A 16699-nucleotide genomic window follows, 5' to 3' on the forward strand; every position below is an offset into this window, starting at 1 on the left:
ATCTTGCCTATTGAACCTAGTTGACTTCTTTGAGACTGTCACTAATGCCATAGATGAGAGAAGGTCAGTACATACAGCTTACCTTGACCTGGCCAAGGCCTTTGACACAATCCCCCACTGGGGCATCATCAAAAAGCTAACACAACTTGGTGTTAATACCTGTCTCATCAGATGTGGGGCCAACTGGCTCACAAATATGACCCACAAGGTCAAAATAGGCATCACCACCTCTGACAGCAGACCTGTCACTACTGTTAAGCCATAGACATGACTAGTGTTTCCCTTCACCTGCCACTTGCTTAATATAAAAAATGCACAGCTCCATGAATACCAAACATTTCATCACAAATAACATTAACATTCACAAAACCTAGGTTCAGAATACCAAATACCATTTGGTATGTACATCTCAAGACATCTACAACAACTGGAAAGGCCGCAGAAATACCTCACTAAAAGAATCACAGGTCTAAAGCAGATGCCCTATGCTGACCATCTCAAAAAACTCCACCTATACTCTGTCGCATATCATCTGTGCAGAGGCAATCTCTGCTTAACATACAAGGCCATGTCAAACCCAGAGCTGCTGGACATGCTACACTTAAAGAAATCCCAATCCCTCAGAGACACATGCTTCAGGGATCTAAACCTTGTCATCACAGTGAACAAAACATGCTGGAGGGATAGGTTCCTGACCCAGAGACTCCCCAGACTCTGGAATAGACTGCCAATACATGTCAAGCAGAGTGCCTCTTTGGCTCTCTTCAAAAGGAATCTTGATGATTGGATGGGAGATAGAAAATTCACCCCGGGGATCATGTCAGTCACCCTGCAAGACAGGGGTCCAGAGAAGTAAATACTGTGGGAAGAAATATTCAGGAAATTGTTATGGCTAGGCTTGTATAGGCCCTAAGGCAGATAGCCAAGTACCAACCTATGAACCTATGAGCCTATGAACCAAATAGACTGTGCAAATATCACCAACAATTCATCTCACCAAATGAAAACTACAAAAGCAAAAAATGCACACTTACAACACCGACTAACTCTTTCCAAAATTAAAAACTACTTACTTACCTTATTAACAGACACTGGATGACATAAAACCAAACTAGATGGGGGGCTATGGGCTATACATATAGATATACATATACATATACATATAAACCATATCATTTTTCTAATTCTTAACTTAACCTAAAATATTTTTTATTAATTTTCCAGATATCTAGAGCATATAACAATTATTGACATGGACATAACTCTTTATAATTATGCATAGCTCATAGTAATTGAATCATATTTGTAATATGTTCCATATAACAACTTTGATAATATTAGTTATTAGTTGAATCATAGTGGAATCATATTTTCTAATAATGATTTTAGTATTATTCAGTGCATTTTCATGTTTTCATCTTAATGGTATAATATCTATTTCCTTTTGACATGCAGCAGTGGTTCATTCTGTTTAATCTTTAAAATAAGGCTATATTAATGTCTTCTAGTTTCCAGTAATTACTTTTTGAGCAGAAGCAAAGAGTCCTCGTAGTAATAAATATTGTGATGTTTACTGGTTTCCACAACTGGAGAATCAATCAATATTAGTGATATTGAAACTATGCTATTATCAGACCATAAAACCATAAAAAGATTGGACCACTTCCCAGAATTTAAAGAACAACAAGCACAGTATCCACCAACAGATTTATTTAAAAACTCAAATCTCTCTGACGTCTCGGCCAAAGCCTTCAAGGAGAATAAAACACTCTCAACATCATAGCAATATATACATCTAGCTATAAAATAATTATACAATTAATCAATTAACTCACACATTAATTAAATAATGCCTTCCAATTGAACTCCTCATTTAGCCCAAAAGGAGACATAGTTTTAAATTTCAAAATGTACATAGCTTCTTTTTGTAATAAAAGAGTTTTCACATTCACATTATGATATACAGAGACACAAATTTGTTCTAATATAGTGCCTTTTAAACCTACACTACATTTGTTATGAAATTGTGCAAAATGCAAAGCTACAGGACTATCAATATTAGCATTGTTTATATCCCTAACATGCTCTAAGAGCCTTATTTTAAATGCCCTTTTCGTCTCTCCTATGTAAAATTTATTACAGGGACATTGTAGGGAATAAACAACACCTATTGAATTACAATAAAAACAATTATTAGTACTAAATTTAACATTATTAATAAAATCAAAATTAGTTACAATATGCTTGCAGGCTTTACACTTCCCACAGGGGAAAGTTCCAACTTTAACAGGTTCCCTATATAATTCTGGAGAGGGTACATTGAACTTACTTTTCACCAAAAAGTTTTTAATGTTTTTTCCCCTACAGTAAGAAAACTTCAAATTCAAGTTCAGCCACTGTTGTACGTTCTTTAAAGAACATAAAAAATGCCAAAAGTGGCTCACTATATCAAGAAACTGCATAGTAAAACAGCCAAAAGTAGTTACAAAATAAATATTATCATTTGGCTTATTAGTATTACCATGTCGTACCATATCACGACCAAAAATGTTGGCATTTCTGCAACCTGTTGGTTTTCCACCTGTTGCCAATCTAACAAAACTTTTATTCAAAATTTCCTTACTATATCCTCGAGCTATAAAAGAATTAACCAAGGACTTCATTTCTTTATGAAAAGTTTCAGGCTTGTTACAAAGTCTACATATTCGTAACATTTCTCCATAAGGTAAGGCATTTAATGTGTGGGGAGGGTGCCCACTAGTGCCATATAAATATTGACAAACTCCTTCAAATTTTTTATTGAGGGAAGTAACAACATTCCTACCATCAGAAATATCTAACACCACATCCAAAAATGGAATAATATGTCCAATATTCAACCCATCAAATTTTAACAAATATTTGTTTTTGTTAATATCATTAAAAAATTCCATTATATCTTCTTTATTACCATCCACCAGGAATATTAAATCGTCCACGTACCTATAGTATTTGATGACATGTGTATGGAAAAATTTATGTTTATAAATAACTTCCAATTCAAATAATCCCATAAAGAGATTGGCATACATGGGGGCAAATGCAGCCCCCATAGCCGTGCCCTGTAATTGCTGATATAAAATATTATTAAACTCAAAAAAATTGTGAGTCAAACAGAAATAAACCAATTCAACTATAAATTCTGTAGCAGGAAAATCTCCTAAAAAAAACCTAATGGCCTCTATTCCAAACTGATGCTTAATATTAGTATATAAGCTCTTAACATCAATAGTGACCCATAGCATATTCTGATTTAGTTTTATACTTTTGACTTTTTCCAAAAAGTCAAAAACATCACCTATGTATGAAGGTAATCTAGTGACATATGGAGACAAAAAATGATGTAAAAAAATACCTAAATTGTGCAGAAAATAATAAGAACCTGAAACTATAGGCCTACCTGGAGGCCTAGATAAATTCTTGTGTATTTTGGATAGGCAGTAAAATAACGCCATTTTACAACCTTCAACCTGAAACTTTTTTTTAACTTCTGCTTGACAGAAATAACCTAATCTGACCCCTTTGTTAATAAGGTCCAAATATTTATCAATAGATGTAAAATATGTCTTTGAATCCACAACTTTATATGTATTTGTATCACTAAGGTGCTCCATACACATAGACAAATAATTAGAAAAATGCATAGCTACCAATTTGTTCCCCTTGTCAGATGGTTTAAAAACAATCTCACTCATCCTACCAAGAGTTAACAGAGCTTTCCATTCTTTACGTTGCATATTATACTTTATATTTGATCTTTTATTCATATATTCCTTACAAGCTAACTCAGTAAAATAATTTACTAAATTCACAAACTGATATACCTCTCCATTTAAACTATTAGGCACAAAATTACTATGTGAAGGAACCCTAGTTATATCAAACTTATAATAAGCATTAATGTCACCATCTGACAAACATTAGTAAAAACTATCAGATGAACTACCAACACTATCATCGCATAATGTGGCAGAGAAAATATGGTCATTTCTAAAAAAATATTTTAAGTGTAACTTTCTAGCAAAAGCATATACATCACTCTGTAGTTCATGAAGTCGGGTAACCACCATAGGAATGAATTTAAGGCCCCTATTCAATACAGACATTTCTGTGTCACTGAATTCGTAATTTGATAAATTAATTACATATTCCTTAGTATTTAATAAAATATTAGCACTATGAGCAAAATTAGAGTCACCGTCTGCCCCATTTGTATCCACCCTGTCCATAACGTTGCCCACCTGTGTTCGATGATTGTTCCCATGTCCGTTTCTGTCCCTGTACATTGGGGATAGATGTGGCAACATCCCCACGAAAAGTTTGCCGAAAATTATCCCTCTGTTGAGCCGCTGGAAGAGCAGGGTATTCGGAATTATTGCAGTCATCTTCATACGAGGTGTAGCCGCCTTCTGATGCTGAGGAATAGTGCGGTGGATTCACAGTCGGACCCGGCTGAAACCTAACTTGCTTACGAATCTTATTACATTGTGTCCTTGAAAGGAAAGCCTTGTTAGACTCATAGTCGCGTACACTTCCCAGAATTTGTCTAATGCTTCATAATTATAAAATATTTTCTGCCAGTCAGACTGCAAGGTTCTTTGACATCTCCAGCTTATTAGTTCTGTAGTTTTTATACACCATATTACTTTTATATTTATTATTTATTTATTTGCCATTTTTCAACTGGGTTGGTCCAGCTAAATTAAAGCCCATTTTCAGTGGAGACCTGAGGAGAAAAGCTCCAAAATACATTATACAAAAAAAAACTCGCCAACATATATTATGCAAAAAGTAGTTGTGCAGAAAATCGCTAAAATACATAAAATACAGTATATAAAAATATAGTGATAATAGTATATACAGACATAGAACAACATTCCAATAAAAGGCATTATAAAACAGAATTCCCATGTGTGAGTTCCAGGACTGTTCCAAGACAGGCACTAAACACAATTAGGTTGCAGTACAATATAAGTTCTGGATGCTTAGTTTGGAGTTAGTGTCAAACAGTTTAGTAGTGCAGACATTGAGACAGCTTCAGTAAAGTGTCAGTATGTGGTGAAACTAAGAAAGGCTAGGAGTTACAGTTGCAAGATGGGGAGAGAAGGAAATATTGTTTCAGTGCTTTTTTGAACTCATGCAAAGTTGGTATTTTTCTGACACCTTGGGCTAGTTTGTTCCAGTTTGGGGCTGGGGAGTAGCTGTATACGCTTTGGCCTATGGTTTTGTTTGGCTAAAAGATTTCTAGTGGCAGTAGGTTTGCACTCCTGAGAGTTCTAGCCAGAGTGTGGAGAGTCACCAGAGAGGAGATACTAGGACAAGCAGATGGCTTGTAAAGAATGGAATGAATAATGGAGAGCTGTGACAGCTGAAGATGATGGTGAGGTTTTAGCCAGTTTGGCATAGAGAGTGAAGTTTGTTATAGGTGCTTTCCATGTTTGCTTGAAGGGAGATCTGTAGATTAGTTAATATTTGAGAACCATGTATAGATCTTATATATCTTATATAGAGCTACAAGTGTTCTATGAATACATGTCCATCTAAAACGTTCCTGGCAGTGCACCTAGTTTCTGACAATCAATTTCTGAATAAAATGTTATTATTTTCATTATTTGTATCATTTAAATCATATTGCAATAGGTATTTCTAATGTTTGTGATCCAAGTTTGTTTTCCTTTCTTGGATTGTCTTATATAATTTAGAAAGAGATAACTTTATACTATTGTCTTGTAACTTTTGTTACATTATCTGTACTATTGTAGTTGTAACTACAATGTATCCCCAAAATTCTGTGACTAGTTTGTGTGATCTATTTCAGATTTACTGATTAGAATATCTACAGAAAATATCAGATTTTCTTCTAAACAATTAAACCTGAGATTACTATCTATTAATATTCAGACTTAATAAGTTTTGTAGAATGAAAAGATTTGACAACTTGAATAAAAATGAATGGGAAGCATTGCAGTTTTAGGTAGCATAAATGATAAATATGTTTACACACAGGCTGACAAAGGGGGAAACTGGGTCATCATGACTAGAAGTGGTTACAATCAAATGGCTGAGATTTTGTTACAAGATGAGAACGTATATGAGAAGCTGTCTGAAAATCCCATTGGAAGGTTTAATAGCAGTTTGTTGGAACTGTTTGAAAGGGGCGAGAGGCTTGTTTTTTAACTCCCCAGGATGTTAGATAATTACACATTAAAAACCCTAGAATAGCCAATTTTTTTGTAATTCCAAAAGTCCATAAAAATCTTTTCAATCTGCCAGGTAGACCAATTGTGTCAGGGGTGGGTGCTTACTTTCAAAATGTGGGGATATTTTTGGACACCCATCTAAAACTGTTGTTACCTAGGGTTCCTTCTCATATCAAAAATAGTAAGGAGTTCTCAGGGATAGTAGGTGGAATGCAATGGCAGGAGGACTTTTATTGGGCCAGTGTGGATGTAAAACCTTTATATGCAAACATTGACATCAAATGGGGTCTTGAGGCATGTGTTAGAATTATGGGGGAGGGACCAAGAACTAGTTATATAGTACAACTTTTGGAGATTGCTTTGTCACAATTTTTTTGAATTTGAAAAAGCAGTTTTTTTCAGAGAGCAAAAACAGCAATGGGAGCTACTTTCACCCCTTCTTATGCCATACTTTTTCTGGGATTTTTTGAGAATTTGTTTATTTATAACAACTTTTATTCTCAGCATGTAGTAGTTACATTGATGACATGATATTCATTTGTCAAGGGGAGATCAGCCAATTTGAGAAGTTTATGAATGAACTGCATTTAAACTGCATTTAAATATGTGCATTTGAACTGCATTTAAATATGTGTGGAATACAGTTCATGCACATAGTTAATGATAAGGTAGTGCAGTTTTTAGATGTAGAATATTTTGTGGACACTAAGAATAGGATCTCAATTCAGACCCTATTTTAAAGAAACAGCAGTGAACATTTTTGTGTGTGCAGACAGCATGCATCCTACCCATTTATTGAATTCTTTACCATATGGTGAATACAGGCGCATTGGTAATAATACTTTTGATAAAACACAGATTCAGGAGGAATTTGCCAAAGTTATGGAGAAGTTGATCAGAAGGGGTTATTCAGTGGACATACTGAGACAAGCTGAGAGGAGGGTAACAACTGTATTTTATGGATCTTATGAAATATATAATGGTGGAGAAAATTCTTGGTCAGGATATAAAAATAGAATTCCAAGGATGACATATTTTTGTAAATAAGCATTCCCATTTTTCACAGGTCCTAAAGGAAGCAGTAAATAGATTTTGGCCAATCGTTAAGCAGGATAGCGATGTCAGAGATCTGTTTCCAGAAAGGATTATTTGTTCACATTGTAGATACTTTAATATCAAGGAAATTTTAAGTCTTAGAACGCATAAAGAAGTAAGGGGTAGAATGGGCACTTAGCCATGTGGAAAGTGCAAAGTTTGTGGAAAAGTCAAAAACCTTTCGGGTAGCATGGTAAATGGCAAAAGGTATAAGTCACAGGATTATTTTGACTGCGATACATGTGGGGTTGTGTACTTCTTAGGATGTGATTGTGAGCCTTGCATGTGGTACATTGGTCAAACAAAAAGGATGGTAACAAAGAGAATAATAGAACATATTGGTGGTATTAGGAATGGTAGACTGGACAGCCCTGTTGCTCAACATTTTCTTAAGTTTCATGGGGGTTCATCCCATAGTTTGATTTTTAGTGTATTGGCAAAACCATATGCTATGCAAGGCGTTGATATTGTGAAAGCATTACTAAGGATGGAAACATTATCAACTTTCAAACACTATGGCCCAAGGGCTTGAATTTAGAGTTAGATTTAAGTGCGTAGATTTGAGTGGTAACATTGTATTTGTGTTGAGAAGTTTTGTAACATGTTTAGAATTCTGAATGGGAATAATGAATGTATTTTATGGGAATATTTTGTTCATATGTTATTTCAACATTTTCATGCCTTTTCAATTTTATTCATGTATTCATCCATTCAAATTATGTGGGAATATTCAAATTGTGCAAAAATATTTAAAAATATGTATTTAATAGATATGATTAAGTGGCCAGTATTGTTAAATTTGTTTTCTAGCAATCTGGCTAAAATGGGTTAAGGTTTCAGTCACTGTGATTTTTGAATGTTTGGTTATGCATTGGGTGGAATTTTAATGATTATCAATTAACAGCAATAATGACGTAATTGGAATGTGTATAAATGAAGTGATATCCTTGATGTATATTCATTCCCTGGAAGGCATTTTGAAGCCGAGGTACTAGGAAGCATCAGTAAAAAACTATGTATATCTGAATAGTGGCTCTGGAAGTGTTTTTCTTATTTTTTTCAGTTTTGATGTGGTATCTATTAATTCTCTCATTTTAATGTACTATAAAAATTGTTGTACAGGTTAATAGGAAAATATTAAACTTTCATTTTTTTTAGGAAAATACTAAACTCCCATTTTTTAATTTAAGTATATTTATAGAGAGAATGTTTAAATACCAAAAATGAGGAACCCGTCCAGAATAAAACAGTTAATCCAAACCACTGGAAGGAATCAAGGACAAACAGTCTTCACTCTTTATTGGCACAAAGGAAAGAACTTTTCTTTAACGTTTCACAAACAAAAAATGTGCTTTCATCCGAGCACCTGCCAGACTTCTTCAGAAGTTACAAAGCAAATGAAAACCGCATCATTTAAATAGGTATCAACCCTCTGAACAATAAGATCCTAATCAGTACCTCAAATGAGACTGAATTTCTACTTCTCTCCGAAGCTGATGATCTACTCCTGCAATCTCCCATTGTGACTTGAATAAAACTTTTAAAGCAAGAATACATTTACTCTCTCATTCATGAGCAAAATGAATGTTTCCAAACTTTCCTTTCCCTAATGGACATGCAATCTCAAAATCATCCAGAGACCACTCTTTCTTAGGTTCATAGGTTCATAGGTTCATACTAGGCTATCTGCCCTAGGGCATTTATAAGCCTAGCCAGAGTGTGTTTGGCTTTCGCCACCCATTTTAAATTCATTTTGCTATGCCCTTTTTCGAGGTTAGTATACTGTGCCTCTGTCTAACAGTGACACAGAAGTGATACCCAGGGTAAACCTACAATCTCCCATCCACTCATCAAGATTTCTCTTGAAGAGAGTCAATGAGGGACTCTGCCTAACCTGGACTGGGATTTTATTCCAGAGTGAAGGGAGCCTCTGGGTTATGAATCTGTCCCTCCAGCATGTCCTATTTATTTCAGTGCTGAGGTTAAAGTCTCTCGAGCGCATAGCTCGATGGGATTTGGATTTTTTGAGGTGCAGCATGTCCATTAATTCCGGGTTGGACATGGCTTTATACGTCAGGCACAGATTGTCTCTGAGCAGGCGGTATGCCACTGAGTATAGCTGGAGTTTTTTTAACCGGGCAGCATATGGCATCTGTTTGAGCCCTTTGATCCTATTGGTGAGGTACTTTTGGGGTCTTTCAAGTTGCTGCAGGTGTCTGGTAAGGTATATCCCAAAAGGGGCATTGTACTCAATTATGGGCCTGATGAGGGATGAGTAAAGAGGCACGATGACCTCCCCTGATCTAGATGTGAATCCCTTCATGATTAGGTGGGCTATATAAAATGTTTTTCTAACCACTTTGGCTACGTGGTTGTCAAATGAGAGATTGCTATCAACTTGGGTCCCCAGGTCCCTAATTACTTCTTCTGTACTTAATGGATTACCACCTATGTGGTAATTTGTGGGCACTTTGTTTTTGCCAAAGGGGATGACTATACACTTTTTGGCGTTTAGCTTGAGGCCATGGCTCTGGCACCAGTTATCTGTTTAAATGAGGCCCTTTTGGAGGATGCTTGTGTCAACTGGAGAGTCTGTTATGGCGCCCAGTTTGCAGTCATCTGCAAACTTGGTCAGCCACAGTCCTTCCGTGTTGGCCTGTACCTCTGAGATATATATACCGAACAAGAGAGGTTCTTTTTGGTTTCTTTAGTATTTGAATTCTTTTCCAGCTGCTGATTCACATTATAATTCTTTTCCAGCTGCTGATTCACAGAATTCTTTTCTAAATTTTCTGAATTTTTAGCAATTGCTTTTTGCAAGGTCCTGGTATATTCTCTTGATTGCTTTTTACATTCTTGTCCATGTTATTCAATTATGTCCTACTAAGATAAAGGCGAAGCCACACAAAACAAGAGACCATCCAGTGACTGCTTTTACTTCTTAAAAGCAGTCACTGGATGAACTCTTGTATGCAGCTTTTTGGTAGTAATATAATTTTGATTAATGTTAACCTAGCTTCATATGAATAATCCATTGTATTCCAATGATTAATTATTATATGAATTTCCTAGATAATTTTATTATAACTCATTTATGCAATACAGTCTATGCTATTAGAAATATGTATTCCTAAATATGTGATAGCATCTTTACTCTGCCCAAGATAGTAATCAGTAATCAAGCATTAAACTATTTTTTTAATTTTTTATAACGTTTTTGTCATTGTTAAAATACATTTTCAAATTGTTCTCAAATAGTTTAATTGAATTAATTATATTTTATAGGAATTGTTCATATCCAAACTGAATAATATATAATCTGTAGATAACTGAGTAGTGTACTGATATTTTCCATTAAGTTTAAATCCATCTCTTTTATTATTTTTTCTGTTATAATTTGCAAAAGTTCAATTATCAAAGCAATTAGTAAAGGATAAAATGAGAAACCCTGTTTTGTGTCTTCATTTATATGTAATACTTAAAATAAAAAGAAGCCTGTTTTAGCACAAATTTTAGAGTTTTTAAATATACTTTTTGCAAGATTAATAAATTTATTTGGCAAATCATATAGCTCTAATGCTTTAACCATATCTGTATAATTGACAGTGTTAAATGTTTTCTCTAAATCTAAATGTAATACTGCTAATTTGGATTTGTCTGTACAAGCATAATTTGTAATAGTTACAATTCTCCTTATATTAATTTGTTTTTGGCAATTTTTATATATTCTGTCTGGTCTTTGTGTATTAAACTATCTACAGTATTTTTGGTATCTTATTTGCAGTTATAGAAATAACCATATTATAATAAATATATATTAAAATGTAAGTCTATATGAATAGGAAAAATGAAACTCTGCACTTTGCTTAATGGTAAGAAATGTTATGTAATAACTCCATGATGGACTCTTTTAACCACTCTGAATCAACAAAATCTCTTTTTAATAGATAAATTATTTCCTGAGAAAATAATAACATTTTCAGGTATCATTCCATCCAAACTAGGAATTTAAGTATTTTAATCTTTTTAATATGTTCTTTAATTTCAATTATATTTATGTTATTTGTTTTAATTCTACCTTGTTCCAAGTTTAACTTATCATTTGTATTAAATTTCTATACTTTTTCTACAAGTGTTCCATCTACTCATTAATCATTACGTTGGTTTATTTATTTATAGAAGTTTCTAAATACTTCCTATATAACTGTTTTTTCTCTCTGTTTTGGGGTTTAGGAAGTTTTTAATTTGATTTGATTTGCTTTAGTAAATACTACTGATGTATTAGCTAGTTTATGGAGACATTCTGGTGTGGTTATCAAAATAGTGTAATTTAACTTTCTACAGTGCCATTCAGTTTTTGCATGAGAATTTATTGATATTCTTTTTCAGTTTTCTTCACTGTTTTGATATTATCTTTACCTGCTTTTTTACTTTTAATTTAACAATATGTATGATTCCAACAAAGATCAAAGCATAGTGTTAGAAAGCCATAAAGACAGAAAAAGTGGTTTATTGATATACTGAAGTGTTGAAACATAGATTAGAAATGTCAGTACAGCTTAAAAATTTTGCCTAGCAGAGAGTAAAAATGACTGGCAGAAATAAAGTGAATGGGTCACTTACATAGAGGCAAGTGTTCAGTTACTCTTCATCAGAATGTGAGACACATAAAGAAGAAAAGAAAAAAGAGAAGACGGCATGTACTGAGAGGCAAGGAATTCCTAGAGAGTGTTGTAATTATATTCCTGTTGAGTGAAAATGTAGGTACAGTAATCAGAAGAAAATAGTTATATGCAAATGAATTGTACACTTACCTATACACTAGAGGGATGACCTTGGAATGGATAACTCCAACACATGGATCATAGCAAGGTTTTACTGGCTAGGTATGATAAGAAAAGTTGAGAACTTCTTTGCTGGCTCACAGTCCCCCAATTCAAGCTTTGAAAAGCCTGTCTCCAACTCCTGTTACAGGGGTACCATTTGACTGTATTGTTAGGGTTCTGTTGGGCCATTGATAAAATCCAGCAATGGGTTTCAGTATATTTTATTTATGTTGGAGTATGTAACTAAGTACCCTGAAGCTATCTCATTATGTAAGGATAATGTTAAAACTTGTCCTATAGCTAGGGAATGCATCTTATTATTTTCTAGAGTAGGGATATCTAATGAACTATTCTCTGACCAGGGGATTCTATGTCCAGAATAGTATGGCATCTGTGCCAGTGTTTTAAGAGTAAGAAATTAATAATCTCAGTATACCATTCACAGGCACATGGATTAATGGAACATTTTAATCAAACATTAAAGTCAATGTTGAAAACATTTTTGAAGAAGATGATATAGATTGGGACCAGTTAATCCCATACCCTTTGGTTGCCATTAGAGAAGTGCCACAAGCTTTGACAAAGTTCAGTTCTTTTGAGATACTATACAAGAGATGCCATCATTGACTTTAATTACTTACAAATAAACTAGAGAAGAAGAGATCCCCTACACATAATCTTTTAAAACTGTGATAGACATCTATATAACCATGTAAGGTAGGCTGAAAGTCCTGATTCCCATTGTGCAAGAACACATTGAAAGAGAGCAGGAGACAAAACTAGGAGTGTATAATAACAACGCAAGGCCAGGAAATTTAATGTTTGACACCAGATGTTAGTTTTTAACTAGCCATTACAAAGAGCAGAAAAAGTAAATGGTGTAAGCTTGCAAGGTTAAACAGATTGATTAGAGTAAATCAGAATAGATATACCCAATCAATCATTTGAAAATTTGAAAAGAAAGTGCAGACTTCTATAGCTGGGTAGAAACTAATACAGATGGCAGAGAAAGAAAACTGCCATCTGTGTTTACAATGAGGGTAGATGACACACTCTCTAAGCCACAGAAATAAGAGATAATGTAGTTTCTACTTAAAAGCAAGGAATTGAAAGGAGTAGGGGAGTCTCTTGGGTAGCCTGGCAGATTTCCCCTAGTCAGTAAATATACTACCTTAGGTTTCCCCCTGAAAAAAGTCGATTGACCTACTGGGACTACAAAAGAGTAAATAAATATAATAAATAAAGTTTTTCAAAAGTACCTGTCAGAACATACCTGATAAAGCACCATACTGAGACCATTCCAGAGGGAAAGGTTAATGTAAAGCCTAAGAATATCAGAGTCACAGAGAAAGGCTGTGTGAGAGAAAGTATAAAAATTCTTCAGTAGACCGATAAAGGAGTCAAAATGCAAGAGCAATAGCCCTGTAGTGTTAGTCCCACAGCCTGATGGAACATTTAGGTTTTGCAATAATTTAAGGAAGCTGGATAGTATTGAAAACATTGACAGCTACCCAATGCCCATTATGGATGAAACAAAGGAAACAATACGTAAGGTAAGATTCTTAAGCACATTAAATCTAATATAGAGGTGCTAGCAAATCTTTCTAACAGGTTAAAGTCAGAAAAAAAAGAAAACCTTTTTAATACCAGTTTACTGTCCCTTCTTTTGAGCTACATGGTACCCATGTGACCTTTCAGATATCAATGGACAGAGTCCTGAAGCCCCATGTTTCATATGCTGCTGCTTCCCTAGATTTTGTTGTAGTGTTTTATAAGAACTGAGACTTCCATCTAACAGCAGTACAGACTGCACTATACTTCCTGAGATAAAGCCAAACTGACTGTTAATGCTTCTAAGTGCGCATTTAGAATGACGGGGGGGGGGATAACACTTAGGCAATGTAACAGGAAGAGGTATTGTTGGACCCCAGAAAGTAAAATCGGAAACAGTAAAGAAACTGGCCTATTCCAGCCATTGCAAAACATGTGAGGGCATTCCTGCATTTAGAAAAATGCTATCAAAAGTTTGTACCCCATTTTACTTCAATATCATGCCCTCTTACTGACTGGACAAAAAAGCATTTGACAGCATGTCACATTAATGGAAAAAGGAATGCTTACATATGTATAAGTTACACCCAACATTGATCAATTACAGGGACCATGAAGCAGTGGCACTCCACTTTGTAGTTGATTCATGACAAAGGGTAAATTATTATCCCAAGGATAAAAATTCAAAGGGGGATACTCCATGAAGATTCTTTGTCACTGCTGTTTTGTCTTGCCTTTAACCCATTAAGTTGTTTACTTAACATATTGGGCTATGGTTACAATTTGTTTCCAGGAAAGCAACCTTATTTAAAGATTACTTATCTGTATTTTGTAGATGACTTAAAATTATGTAGTTCAACAGATGAGGAGTTGAAACCATAACTGTAAATGGTTAAAACTCTCATAGATAATATAAGAATGAATTTGGTCTTGATAAATGTACAAAAGTAACATTTAAAACAGAATAGCTGCCACAGCAAGAAAATATCAACCTGGGACAGAAATGTAGTATAAAGGAAACAAAGCAGGATGGAGTATATACATATTTTGGTATTGATGAAGGATCAACAAAAGCACATGAATAAATGTTTAAATTCTGAGTAAGGAATACTTCGGAAGACTAAATCTGATGTTGAAAACTGCCTTGGCATCTAGCAATAAAGTCCAAACAATAAATCAATTTGCTCCTCCTGTTTTAACTTACAGTTTTGAGGAGATCGACTTTCGCCAAAATTTACTGGATCAATTACACAAAAACAAGAAAAAATGTTTCATGCTTATCAAATGATATATAAAAATGAGGGCATAGCAAGATTATACATTCCTCACTCTAAATTAGGTATGGTCCTCATTGAAATTGATTACATGTATAGATCTCCAGTTATGGGACTGCATTGACATCTAGGAATAAAGTCCAAGCTGTAAATCAATTTCCCATTCCTGTTTTAACTTATAGTTTTGCAGTGATCGACTTGCCCTAAAATTATTGGATCAGTTTTACACAAAAAGAAGAAAAATGTTCCATGATTATCAAATGATATATAAAAATGAATGTACACCAAAATTATACATTTCTTCTCTAAAGGAGGTTTGGTCCTCATTGAAATCGATTACACGTATAGATCTCCAGTTATGGGACTGCATACATATCTGTATTCCTCATCAGATCCAAACACAGTGAAAGTTTTAAAACATGAGGGATAAAGTCTAAGATGGCATCTTTGCTTAGTTTAGCAAAAGCATTTTGGTGTCAAGTGGGAATGGCAATCTTACAAGAAGTAGAAAAAAAGTCAGACAGCAACCAAATGTGCTAAAACACAAAGGCAATAATAAAAAAGTATCAGATGAGAAGGAAAGAAATGTGGGAAATCTTTAAATCTAGTAGCCAGTAGAAAGATCTCCTTGAACAACCTCATGTTGACCAAAATTGAATGCAGGAATGGATAAGGAGAGGTGAATTGAACCCAAAATATAAAAGGTTAATAATTGCAGCCCTGGATAGTAGCCTACATACACCTTGTTTTACAAAATCTATTCAAAAGATCGGCGAAACAGAACAATACATATTTTGTAAAAAATAACTGGAAATACTCACGCATATCATTGCTGGGTGTGATGCACACATGGCAGAGGGCCTTTATACTGAAAGGCACAATAATGAGCTAAGACTGTTGCATTGGGGATTGTACCAACACTACAACATAGAAGTAGCTGGGAAGCACTGGAAACATGATCCACAAAGCATTATAGAGTATGATATCACAGATAATAGTAGTCCATGAAAAAAGACAAAAGTAGCATTGGTCACTGAAACTGATACACCTAAGGATTATATAATCTTACATGCAGAGAGGCACAGAGTCATAAAATATCAGGATTTCTAGGCACGAATGAGAGTAATGTGGAAGAAAACATTTCCAATTGTAGTAGGAGCAATAGATATAATAAAAAGAATTTGCAGTAATTCTAAGATATGCTACCAATGCATGTAACCCCATATGAATAACAGAAGCAATTCTAGGCACATTGCAGGTGCTGAGAAGAGCACTCTTGCTAACACTAAATTCTGAAACAATACTAATTCTAATTGTACCCAGACTTAGAAAAGTGATCAATTCCCATCATAGTATTAAAAACCCAAAAGACTTGGAGAACTTAACAGAGACAAAAAGAGAATCTGCTCATTAAAGTAAAATGGACCTAAAACTAGTTTTTTTAGTAGCTCAATGAAACATTATGTTTACAACCTATTTCACCAAACCTGGATTTCAATAGAACTTTCACAGTTTATAATTATGTATCAGAAGTATGCTATGGGGTAGTGCTTTTACAAACATTTGAGTGGAAAGAACACTCTATGTTTTCTAAGTCCTAAATTAAATAAAACAGAGAGTAGATATTCCAATAGGAGAGTTAACACTTAGCAATAAACTGGGTGCCATCATCACTAAACTATTATTGGTCAGGACTTTAGACTATGACCCTTAA

At 34.4% G+C, this 16699-nt stretch overlaps 1 protein-coding gene across 1 annotated transcript in view; it reads right to left on the bottom strand.

Moving 5' to 3' along the window:
* LOC122808384 (alpha-tectorin-like) overlaps nucleotides 1-16699 on the bottom strand; it is a 163736-nt gene that overhangs the window by 106232 nt on the left and 40805 nt on the right. The gene's annotated exons all lie outside the window — the stretch shown is intronic.

This window comes from Protopterus annectens, chromosome 8.part0 (assembly GCF_019279795.1).
Source record: "Protopterus annectens isolate FY-2018-M chromosome 8.part0, PAN1.0, whole genome shotgun sequence".
NCBI lineage: Eukaryota > Metazoa > Chordata > Ceratodontiformes > Protopteridae > Protopterus > Protopterus annectens.